The 12,946-nt window shown below is 32.1% G+C and overlaps 1 protein-coding gene, 1 long non-coding RNA gene and 2 other non-coding genes across 4 annotated transcripts in view; 2 read left to right on the forward strand and 2 right to left on the reverse strand.

The window, feature by feature from the left end:
• The window catches only part of LOC134328782 (zinc finger protein 239-like), a 152,723-nt gene that overhangs the window by 134,156 nt on the left and 5,621 nt on the right, over positions 1-12,946 (forward strand). The gene's annotated exons all lie outside the window — the stretch shown is intronic.
• On the forward strand, positions 259-331 carry trnak-cuu (transfer RNA lysine (anticodon CUU)). Its single transcript has one exon. It is a non-coding gene; the product is annotated as a tRNA-Lys (tRNA).
• Positions 527-600, reverse strand: trnan-guu (transfer RNA asparagine (anticodon GUU)). The gene has a single exon. It is a non-coding gene; the product is annotated as a tRNA-Asn (tRNA).
• On the reverse strand, positions 5,425-6,683 carry LOC134329114 (uncharacterized). Its single transcript, XR_010014765.1, has 4 exons — positions 6,595-6,683; positions 5,936-6,004; positions 5,659-5,730; positions 5,425-5,530 (listed from the first exon to the last, which is right to left on the reverse strand). It is a non-coding gene; the product is annotated as an uncharacterized LOC134329114 (long non-coding RNA).

Below are 12,946 nucleotides of genomic sequence, written 5' to 3' on the forward strand. Positions count from 1 at the left end.
CAAATGTAAAGTATATTTCTATATGAAGAGCATCTGTTTCCAGATAATATACACTGAGGTGTAAAGCACAATGGAGCGGGATCAGTAATTGTGTTTAAAAGTGACAGTAAGTCTGTGTCTGTTTCTGTTACTTGTTCTGAATTGTGTTTGTTTGTAAACTGTGAATTAGTTCTTAATCTGGTCGTGATGTTGGTGAATTAAACCTACATCTCTCTGATGATCTGACCGATGAGCTTAAGCAGCTGACTTGCTGCTTAAGCCCGGCTAGCTCAGTCGGTTGAGCATGAGACTCTTAATCTCAGGGTCGTGGGTTCGAGCCCCACGTTGGGCGACTATCTTCATTTAACATCTACAGAAACCAGAACAGCCGGTCTCCAGTGACTTATCAGGTGGATATTTGTGCTTGTAGGACTGTTGTTTACTGGATGTTTTCAGTTACTTATTTCCACTATTCTGTAAGATTACACATTGTTGTTGTGTCTCATATCCGTTTGATCAACAGGCAGGTTGTGCAATAAAAGACTCTCGTCCCTGGGTGGGCTCGAACCACCAACCTTTCGGTTAACAGCCGAACGCGCTAACCGATTGCACCACAGAGACACGCGCAGCTCTTTTACATGACAGTACACACCAGTCACATGACTTGCTAATGTTTACTTCATGCTAATAAACAGTATAACATTTTATTTACGTGTCCAGCCCTGCTACATAAACTGTCATTTTTGTCCCTGTTAAAAACTGTAGCTTAGTTAAAGCAAATAAAGACACATTAAAATTTTTCATCTATTATTACAGGTTTAAAGTTGCATAAAACAAATGTTTGTACAAATAATAAAAAACCAAAGTACAAAATAAACATTTCACTTATTTTAATGATCTCACAAATCACTTCTCAGTTTTAAAGGTCAAAGGCAGCAGCATCTTTTAGATCCGAAAAGCTATTAACATTAAATATCACTAAAGTGGAAATCCTGAACACAGCAATGTAAACCTTTCATTTAAATACAAGCTGCAGTAAAGTTACATAGTTGATCCATGGTAAAAAAAGAACCTCACAACTCAGCACAATGGTTAAACTGCACAACCCAACAAGTTAAAATAACCCATCATGTGTTCTGTCCAATATTTACACAGTGCTCTCTAATTTTTATATATTACAAAAATGAAATAATAATAATAACTAGAGATTGCATTTCCCGCGTGGCGGGCGGGCGTTTCAGTAGATGTTAAAGGAAGATACTCACCCAACGTAGGGCTCGAACCAACTACCCTAAGATTCAAGAGAGTCTCAAGCTCGAGTGACCGACTGAGCTAGCCAGGCTTAAGCAAAAAGCCAGAACAGACAGCTCATCGGTCAGATCATCAGAGAGATGTAGGTTTAATTCACTAACATCACGAGCAGGGGGTATTCCAGAAAGCAGGTTAAGTGATTAAACCGGATAAGTTAATTCAGAATTAACGAAAACTTGAGGTTTTCTCATGCAAACCTGGCGTGTCCTTTCCTCTAGTATCTAGTGGAGACCGACATACAATGTTTCCGTTCATATAAGCATTCATATGATTCCCTCAGCACTACTTACTGTGTGCAGGACCTGAGTCGTATCTGCTCTAGTCACTGGTTGGCGGCTTTAAGCTCAGTCAAGAACTTATATACAGTGGAGCCAAAAAGTATTTAGTCAGCCACTGATTGTGCAGGTTCTCCTACTTAGAAAGATGAGAGAGGTCTGTAATTTTCATCATAGGTACACTTCAACTATGAGAGACAAAATGAGAAAAAAATAATCCAGGAAATCACATTGTAGGATTTTTAAAGAATTTATTTGTAAATTATGGTGGAAAATAAGTATTTGGTCAATAACAAAAGTTCAACTCAATACTTTGTAACATAACCTTTGTTGGCAATGACAGAGGTCAAACATTTCCTGTAAGTCTTCACCAGGTTTGCACACACTGTAGCTGGTATTTTGGCCCATTCCTCCATGCAGATCTCCTCTAGAGCAGTGATGTTTTGGGGCAACACAGACTTTCAACTCCCTCCACAAATTTTCTATGGGGTTGAGGTCTGGAGACTGGCTAGGCCACTCCAGGACCTTGAAATGCTTTTTACGGAGCCACTCCTTCGTTGCCCGAGCGGTGTGTTTGGGATCATTGTCATGCTGGAAGACCCAGCCACGTTCCATCTTCAATGCTCTCACTGATGGCTTAAAATCTCACGATACATGGCCCCGTTCATTCTTCCCTTAACACGGATCAGTCGTCTTCAATGCTCTCACTGATGGAAGGAGGTTTTGGCTTAAAATCTCACGATACATGGCCCCGTTCATTCTTCCCTTAACACGGATCAGTCGTCCTGTCCCCTTTGCAGAAAAACAGCCCCAAAGCATGATGTTTCCACCACCATGCTTCACAGTAAGTATGGTGTTGTTGGGATGCAACTCAGCCTCCAAACACGACGAGTTGAGTTTTTACCAAAAAGTTCCATTTTGGTTTCATCTTCATTTGAGTCCCTCTCGGCGTAGTGTGTTACTGATGGTAGCCTTTGTACTTTGGTCCCAGCTCTCTGCAGGTAATTCATCAGGTCCCTCCGTGTAGTTCTGGGATTTTTGCTCACCGTTCTCATGATCATTTTGACCCCACGGGATGAGATCTTGACCCCAAGGGAGATTATCATTGGTCTTGTATGTCTTCCATTTTCTTACAATTGCTCCCACAGTTGATTTATTCACACCAACCTGCTTGCCTATTGTAGATTCACTCTTCCCAGCCTGGTGCAGGTCTACAATTTTCTTCCTGGTGTCCTGCGACAGCTCTTTGGTCTTGGCCATGGTTGAGTTTGGAGTCTGACTGTTTGAGGCTGAGGACAGGTGTCTTTTATACAGATAACGAGGTCCAACAGGTGCCATTAATACAGGTAACGAGTGGAGGACAGAAGAGCTTCTTAAAGAAGAAGTTACAGGTCTGTGAGAGCCAGAAATCTTGCTTGTTTGTGGGTGACCAAATACTTATTTTCCACCATAATTTACAAATAAATTCTTTAAAAATCCTACAATGTGATTTCCTGGATTTTTTTTTCTCATTTTGTCTCTCATAGTTGAAGTGTACCTATGATGGAAATTACAGACCGCTCTCATCTTTCTAAGTAGGAGAACTTGCACAATCAGTGGCTGACTAAATTCTTTTTGGCCCCACTGTATATACTTAATATATAGTTTACATGGTTCACACATATAAGAACCCACAAAACCATTTAGATGTGTATTAAGACATAAGAAATGACTAGACAGTGATGTCTGAAGTAGGACTGAGATCTTGGATCATTAAAATAACATGAAACTGCTGCATTTCTGGTGCAATAACAACCAAATTCAGTTTAGGAGCTGCTCATTTTTACAGATCTTCACTGAAAGTGTGCAGAATCTCAAATGGTTGTTGTGCTGCCATGCAGCTGGTTGAATGGAGTTAGTGTAGAATTATGTACAAAGATCTAAAGCAAACAGCTGAACTGGCCGGTTAGCTCAGTTGGTTAGAGTGTGGTGCTAATAACGCCAAGGTCGTGGGTTCGATCCCTGTATGGGCCACACACCCCTTAACGATTAAAGGCAGCATGGTTGAGAGAGAGTCAGGTGAGCATGTGCTGTGTATCAGAACTTTCTAACCTGAGTAATTTAATCACTGCGAATAAGAATATTATCCTGTTCTTCTGCCATCTTCAATTCTGGCTTCATTTCACCTAATGAACGTGGCATGGCCTTCATAAATGCTTACAATCATTTTTGAAAATGGCAAAAATAAAAAATAAAATAAAAAAATTAATAAATAAATAAAAAGAGAACTGCTGTGTAATTTAGTGAATTCTTGCACTGCACATGGCAGAAGACTAAAAGAAATGTAGACCGTGTAGAATAAAAGTATTAGGGAACTATAAGGTTACAGCATCAGCTTTTATTTATTCTTGAATCATAACAGTTGACCAGATAAAACATGAAATATCTTGAGTTCATATCTTACATTTACAGCATTTAGCGGACGCCTTTATCCAAAGCGACTTACATTACAGTATACAATCTAAGCAACTGAGGGTTAAGGGCCTTGCTCAAGGGCCCAACAGCAGCAACCCAGCAGTGGTAGGGCCTGAACCAGCAACCTTTGGATTACTAGTCCTGTGCCTTAACCACTAGGCTACGGCTTGCATATATCTGCAGTGAAATAAGAATCAGTGTAAATGTAAGAAACTCTGTGTCTGTTTTATTGGCATTTTATTGAGCAAAACTCAAGAGAGTTTAACAAAACGTGAATTTTCCTGAACATCATAAATCTTTCCTTTTGACTTATTATTACTTGTAGTGACCTTCTTCATCCAATAAAAACGATTCTACATTAGGGCACTACATGTGAGGAAAAAGAGTAGGTCTACCAATTTTGACGCGTTCCTTTGTTTCCACAGATAATCCACGTTGTTTATACCGTTGGATATGTCAATCCATTTATTGTCTATTTTTCCACATCCCAAGTACAAACTCATACGGTACTTTTCATATACTACATACGTTTCCATTCAGTACATGCGCTACTCACACGATATTCAAAACGGTACATATGCTTCCTTACGTTCACCATACGGTCAAAAAACAGTTTGACTTCTTTACTCGTTTTCCCTCTGCCAGCATCTTTGAACCACCTTTTATACATACTGTGCCACCTATTGGCCGAACCAAGCACAACCATAAAATCAATGCAAATGGCTCTTACATTACTTATTATTATTATTATTATTATTATTAATATTAACATAAAGTGTAAAACCATGAACACTATTTATAAATAAATACATTTAATTAATCCTATTAATCCTCCTTTTGAGATTTGTGTACATAAACAACACCTGAAATTTAACGAACTAACCTAAACAATGTTAAGGTTTTAATTACTTATTTATTTATTTATAAGGCTGAACGACGGACGTCTATAAGAAGCAGCTTGTTTCCCAGCTAGCAAAAAATGTATGGCCCAGTTCTGGGCCATATCCGGCATGCCGGAACTTTTTGTGTCGGCCCACATCCGGCAGCCGGATCTGGCCCGGTGTCAAAATGAATGACGGTTAGATTGTGGCCCGTATACGGCTGCCCGGATCCCAGCCATGACTGCCAGCAATATACCAGCACTTAACCACCTGCTAGCCAGAACAGCCATTATCGGGCCAAATATGGCCCAGTTCTGGCCTGCAGTAGATTTTCAAAAGGCTTTCCCCAGCCATATGTAACATTTAATGGTCACTGGGACTACTACAACTGTTCTTGCCTCTTATTGCTATGAAAATACTCTGTAAAATATATATATATATATATACTTTATTATAATTATAAGTAATAATAATAATAGAGTACAATTAAAACAGTAACAGAAAAAAACAAATGTACACCAAAACACATTTTTCAATATTTTATTTCAAGTATTTTTATTTATTATAAAAATGTTTTGTCCTGCCATAATTGACTGCTGATCTCCTGCCTCCTGACACTGGTCTGTAATTCTGAAATGAAAACAAAAACAATTTTTCACAGATCAATGTGGATCTTATTCAATTTTTTCAGTTCCACTTAATGGTGGAAAAGAAATGTTGAATAAGAAAAAAAGTAACTGTAGTTTAAATATGTTTACCTGGTTAAAATGGTTTATTGATTCACTCAGGCAGCAGGAGTGGCATCACGAACAGCAGTTTCCAGAACAGTGCTAGAGCAGAAGAAACAGTGCCTTTAGTAGGCTGAAGAACATAAGCGCAAACTTGGAAATATGTGCTTTAGACATGATAATGTGCTTTTTGATTATAATATTTTACAGTGTTATGTACAGTGCTTGCATACATTATCCCTAATCGATCCTAAAACATGTCTTTCAAACTGTATGTTGATAAAAGCAGCTTTTGTAAACATCTTACCAAGATCAGTGTAGGACAAATAACACAAGGTGGCTGAGTGAGCTGGACTCAGGGGTGCACAAAAAGTCACTGCAGAAATATAAACACTTAATTAGTTAAATCATTAAATCAAATAAATGTATAAAGACTTGTAAATATGTGCTTTAGGCATGATAATGTGCTTTGTCTTTGTTAACATGTTTCCTGGGTTATTTATGCCAGCCAATGACTAAAAGTTTTTATAATATTGTCAACTGCCAGGAAGAGGGAACTAATGTAACCAACCTTTTATATACATCAAACCCCTTACTCAAAAAAGATGGACCACCAGCTCCATACAGCTGTAGGTATAGGTAACATATAGGTAATATAACTTGGCTATATTGTTTGATGGTTTATATCGTATTCATAATATAAGTTTCCTTTAGATGCATGTTTTAAATTAAGTTTGATAGCCTTTTGCTGCCATATTGATGTATAGCTGGCTAGATAGTTAATTTACCGTACCTGCCAAGCTAGCATTTTGGCTAACGTTAAAACATAGCTATAATATATTTATTAATCATCAAAAATACGAAATTATTTGATTATATATATTGTTCTGTTACTACAGTATATCAGTATTTTTAATATAATGTTTTAGTAAGTCTTTAGTCCTAAAGAGGAACAGTTAACGTTACCTTGAAATCCTCAGTGAATAAGTGTAAAAAATAACGGTTTTCTTATTTAAACTGAACTAAACGCGCGAGCCTCCTCGCGCATGCGTTCAGGGAACCTTTCGTATTGAAGTAGTGAACTGATTCTATCTGACACCACCCATGTATTAACATTAAGGTAATAGTTAAAAATCACTTGCCAGTTCTCATTGTTATAAACAGTTATCATGGCTTAGAGTATGTACATCTGGTTCAATTCACACAAGCTTATCAAGCGACTGTAAAATAATTTTACACATACATATACAACTATTATATTGGATAAAAAAATTTGCTTTGAGTCTCAGTCAGCCGACATGCAGCCATATTCGTGGCAGATGTGGGGTGCCGCAATGTAGCCGAGTCTCAGTCAGCCGACAGTGCCGACATGCAGCCATAATCGGGCCAGATGTGGGGTGCCGCAATGTAGCCGAGTCTCAGTCAGCCGACAGTGCCGACATGCAGCCATATTCGTGGCAGATGTGGGGTGCCGCAATGTAGCCGAGTCTCAGTCAGCCGACAGTGCCGACATGCAGCCATAATCGGGCCAGATGTGGGGTGCCGCAATGTAGCCGAGTCTCAGTCAGCCGACAGTGCCGACATGCAGCCATAATCGGGCCAGATGTGGGGTGCCGAGCCGACAGACAGCCGACACTGCCGAACCGGAGCCGGAATCGGCCCAGATCTATCTTGCTAGCTGGGTTACAGCATCTCTCGCTTACGGCCACACCACCCTGAGAGAACCCCTGATCTCGGAAGCTTAGCAGGGTCGGGCCTGGTTAGTACTTGGATTGGAGACCGCCTGGGAATACCAGGTGCTGGAAGCTTTTATCCACACACACCCACCTTCACTCCAAACCTCCAGTTACACACTGACCCAGCGGCTTTTTCTTCATCAAAGCTACACAATGAGACAAAGATCAGCTCAAACTTTCATTCTTACTACAGTAAAACACATTCAACTGACTTTTAAAGTGAAATTGAACATGTTGTACAGACATCGTCTCCATCTAGTGGTGCTAGTGATGTGTGAGTTGGAAAACGAAACATGACATTAGAGAAACTGCTTGGAAGAACGTCTAGGACTGACTGTAGTCCTCTCTAAAGCTACCTGAGCAGTGTTGGGGTAGTTACTCAAAAAAGTAATCCATTACTCATTACTTATTACTTAACTAAAATTGTAATGGGATTACTTTACTCATTACATCCTGAAAAATGTAATATCGTTCCTCATACACACAAATACTGTATACTGGAATCACATCTACAAACAAATTCCATTTGTTTAGATTATTTATTTAGTTTCAGAAAAATCATCTCTTGTGCAGAGATGTGCTTGTGTTTGTTTCTGCTTTAAAACATACACGCCATGAACCAATCAGATTTAACATTATTAAAGTTTATTCCTTAATTATTTGTCCTTATACTAGAGGAGCGACTCGGTTCTTTTATTTCGTTTCAAAGAGTTGTTTAATAGAATCGGTTCGTTAGGTTTATTACTGCTGAGCTGCTGTTCAACTCCAGTCCAGTTGGTGGCGCTGTTGCGTCTTAAGTTGTTCTGCCATCCGCCATTAACCATCATAAGAAGAACAAGAAGCTGCTGTGTTTGTACTGTAGAGCCTCATCTGTAAGTAAAATATGTATTTAATTATAACTCTTATATTTAATTATTACCACATTCTAATTCATAATAAAACTAGAGTTCATAATAAAACATCACTGTGAGGATTTGAGGAGCTTTAACTCCAGTTTTATTTAAACACACAAACTATTAGCTGCTCCGTTAACTGTTAGCATCACACATGATTCAGTACTGATGAACCGATTCATTGAACCGATTAATCAGTTGATTGTAACGGATTCAGAGTTTATTCATTATTAAATCTAACATTTTAAATTTAACATTTTACAGGTTTATAGTAAAAGTTAAAAGTATTAGTACAGCACTGTTATTGGGAGTGGATGAGAAACTAGATGTAAAAAACCTCAGACTTAATCATTTAACTTTGGGCCACTAAACCACTTCCACCAAACTCAAAGGGTTGTTTCCCAGACAGGGATTAAGGCGTATAGTCCAGGACTACATTTTGCTTTAAATAGAGAATCTCCATTCAAAATGCTGTGTAGTCTAGGACTAGGCTTAATCCCTGTCTGTGAAACCAACCCAAAAAGTTCTATTAGAAGTCTTTTCTGTCTGATGCTGCTCAGTCCCACAATAATTTCAACATTTTCACTTTGTTTACAGCCTCACTGCATTAAAAATAAACAGTTAAAGAGTCTAAAAGAGTATTCCTGGATTTCTAATTAATAGGGAATAAACTACATTTGTCTATCTGTCTGTCTGTCTGCCTGTCAGATCTTGTAATAATGCAGTCAGCAGAAGAGGGACACGTCACCCCCATAGATCTACAAAATGAAGGATTCCAAGAGAAACTAATAAAAAAGGAGGAGGAAGAAGATGGAAGTTACTTCTGTAAGTAAATGTGGAGCAATTTGCCATGTTAGTACAGTACAGTTTGGTTAGTATAGTAGAAATAATAAGAGAATGTGGATAGTGGGATTAGAACCTGTACCGTACTGTCCTGTGGAGAAGTGCTGATACTTCCAGTCTAGATTAAATCTAAGTAGTATTTATTTGTGGTAACCAAACCCACAACCTTCAGTTTCCTCCAGTTGTTGAGTTTCTTCTTCACATATTGATGAATTTCAGGTGAAGGATCTTTCATCCCTGTGGAACACGTCACCTCTGAGGAACACCTCACCCCAGAGGACCAACAGTGTGGAGGTTTCCAGATGAAATCTGTGAAGAAGGAAGAACCTGAAGATAAAGATGATCTCAGTAAAATATTTTTTATCTTGAGTAAAATAAGATTTGGATTGAATAGAATCAGAGGCAGCTGGGATGAAGCATCATACAGTGAAAGCTTGTATTGTGCTCATGCAGATCAGTGTGAGCAGGAAATGATGAATGCAGGATGAATCACGTTACAGAACTTTAGCATCAGATCTCAGTTTAACATTTACTAACAATCTTTATTATTTATAATGTTATAAATGTATTTGATTATTTAATGTTATAAATGTATTTATTATTTATAATGTTATAAATGTATTTGATTATTTATAATGTTATAAATGTATTTGATGATTTATAATGTTATAAATGTATTTGATTATTTATAATGTTATAAATGTATTTGATTATTTATAATGTTATAAATGTATTTGATTATTTATAATGTTATAAATGTATTTGATGATTTATGTTATAAATGTATTTGATGATTTATAATGTTATAAATGTATCTGATGATTTATAATGTTATAAATGTATTTGATGATTTATAATGTTATAAATGTATTTGATGATTTATAATGTTATAAATGTATTTGATTATTTATAATGTTATAAATGTATTTGATGATTTATAATGTTATAAATGTATTTGATGATTTATGTTATAAATGTATTTGATGATTTATAATGTTATAAATGTATTTGATTATTTATAATGTTATAAATGTATTTGATTATTTATAATGTTATAAATGTATTTGATGATTTATAATGTTATAAATGTATTTGATGATTTATAATGTTATAAATGTATTTGATGATTTATAATGTTATAAATGTATTTGATGATTTATAATGTTATAAATGTATTTGATGATTTATAATGTTATAAATGTATTTGATGATTTATAATGTTATAAATGTATTTGATGACTTATGTTATAAATGTATTTGATGATTTATAATGTTATAAATGTATTTGATTATTTATAATGTTATAAATGTATTTGATTATTTATAATGTTATAAATGTATTTGATTATTTATAATGTTATAAATGTATTTGATGATTTATAATGTTATAAATGTATTTGATTATTTATAATGTTATAAATGTATTTGATTATTTATAATGTTATAAATGTATTTGATGATTTATGTTATAAATGTATTTGATGATTTATAATGTTATAAATGTAGTTGATGATTTATAATGTTATAAATGTATTTGATGATTTATAATGTTATAAATGTATTTGATTATTTATATAATGTTATAAATGTATTTGATGATTTATAATGTTATAAATGTATTTGATTATTTATAATGTTATAAATGTATTTGATGATTTATAATGTTATAAATGTATTTGATGATTTATGTTATGAATGTATTTGATGATTTATAATGTTATAAATGTATTTGATTATTTATAATGTTATAAATGTATTTGATGATTTATAATGTTATAAATGTATTTGATTATTTATAATGTTATAAATGTATTTGATTATTTATAATGTTATAAATGTATTTGATGATTTATGTTATAAATGTATTTGATGATTTATAATGTTATAAATGTATTTGATTATTTATAATGTTATAAATGTATTTGATGATTTATAATGTTATAAATGTATTTGATTATTTATAATGTTATAAATGTATTTGATGATTTATGTTATAAATATATTTGATGATTTATAATGTTATAAATGTATTTGATTATTTATAATGTTATAAATGTATTTGATGATTTATAATGTTATAAATGTATTGGATTATTTATAATGTTATAAATGTATTTGATGATTTATGTTATAAATGTATTTGATGATTTATAATGTTATAAATGTATTTGATTATTTATAATGTTATAAATGTATTTGATGATTTATAATGTTATAAATGTATTTGATGATTTATAATGTTATAAATGTATTTGATTATTTATAATGTTATAAATGTATTAGATTATTTATAATGTTATAAATGTATTTGATTATTTATAATGTTATAAATGTATTTGATTATTTATAATGTTATAAATGTATTTGATGATTTATAATGTTATAAATGTATTTGATGATTTATAATGTTATAAATGTATTAGATTATTTATAATGTTATAAATGTATTTGATGATTTATAATGTTATAAATGTATTTGATGATTTATAATGTTATAAATGTATTTGATTATTTATAATGTTATAAATGTATTTGATTATTTATAATGTTATAAATGTATTTGATGATTTATAATGTTATAAATGTATTAGATTATTTATAATGTTATAAATGTATTTGATGATTTATAATGTTATAAATGTATTTGATGATTTATAATGTTATAAATGTATTTGATGATTTATAATGTTATAAATGTATTTGATTATTTATAATGTTATAAATGTATTTGATTATTTATAATGTTATAAATGTATTTGATTATTTATAATGTTATAAATGTATTTGATTATTTATAATGTTATAAATGTATTTGATGATTTATAATGTTATAAATGTAGTTGATGATTTATAATGTTATAAATGTAGTTGATGATTTATAATGTTATAAATGTATTTGATGATTTATAATGTTATAAATGTATTTGATGATTTATAATGTTATAAATGTATTTGATGATTTATAATGTTATAAATGTATTTGATTATTTATAATGTTATAAATGTATTTGATGATTTATAATGTTATAAATGTAGTTGATGATTTATAATGTTATAAATGTATTTGATGATTTATAATGTTATAAATGTATTTGATGATTTATAATGTTATAAATGTATTTGATGATTTATGTTATAAATGTATTTGATTATTTATAATGTTATAAATGTATTTGATTATTTATAATGTTATAAATGTATTTGATTATTTATAATGTTATAAATGTATTTGATGATTTATAATGTTATAAATGTATTTGATGATTTATAATGTTATAAATGTATTTGATGATTTATAATGTTATAAATGTATTTGATGATTTATAATGTTATAAATGTATTTGATGATTTATGTTATAAATGTATTTGATGATTTATAATGTTATAAATGTATTTGATTATTTATGTTATAAATATATTTGATGATTTATAATGTTATGAATGTATTTGATGATTTATAATGTTATAAATGTATTTGATAATTTATAATGTTATAAATGTATTTGATTATTTATAATGTTATAAATGTATTTGATGATTTATGTTATAAATGTATTTGATTATTTATAATGTTATAAATGTATTTGATTATTTATAATGTTATAAATGTATTTATTATTTATATTGTTATAAATGTATTTGATTATTTATAATGTTATAAATGTATTTGATTATTTATAATGTTATAAATGTATTTGATTATTTATAATGTTATAAATGTATTTGATGATTTATAATGTTATAAATGTAGTTGATGATTTATAATGTTATAAATGTATTTGATGATTTATAATGTTATAAATGTATTTGATGATTTATAATGTTATAAATGTATTTGATGATTTA

Source organism: Trichomycterus rosablanca, chromosome 15, assembly GCF_030014385.1.
Source record: "Trichomycterus rosablanca isolate fTriRos1 chromosome 15, fTriRos1.hap1, whole genome shotgun sequence".
Lineage (NCBI taxonomy): Eukaryota > Metazoa > Chordata > Actinopteri > Siluriformes > Trichomycteridae > Trichomycterus > Trichomycterus rosablanca.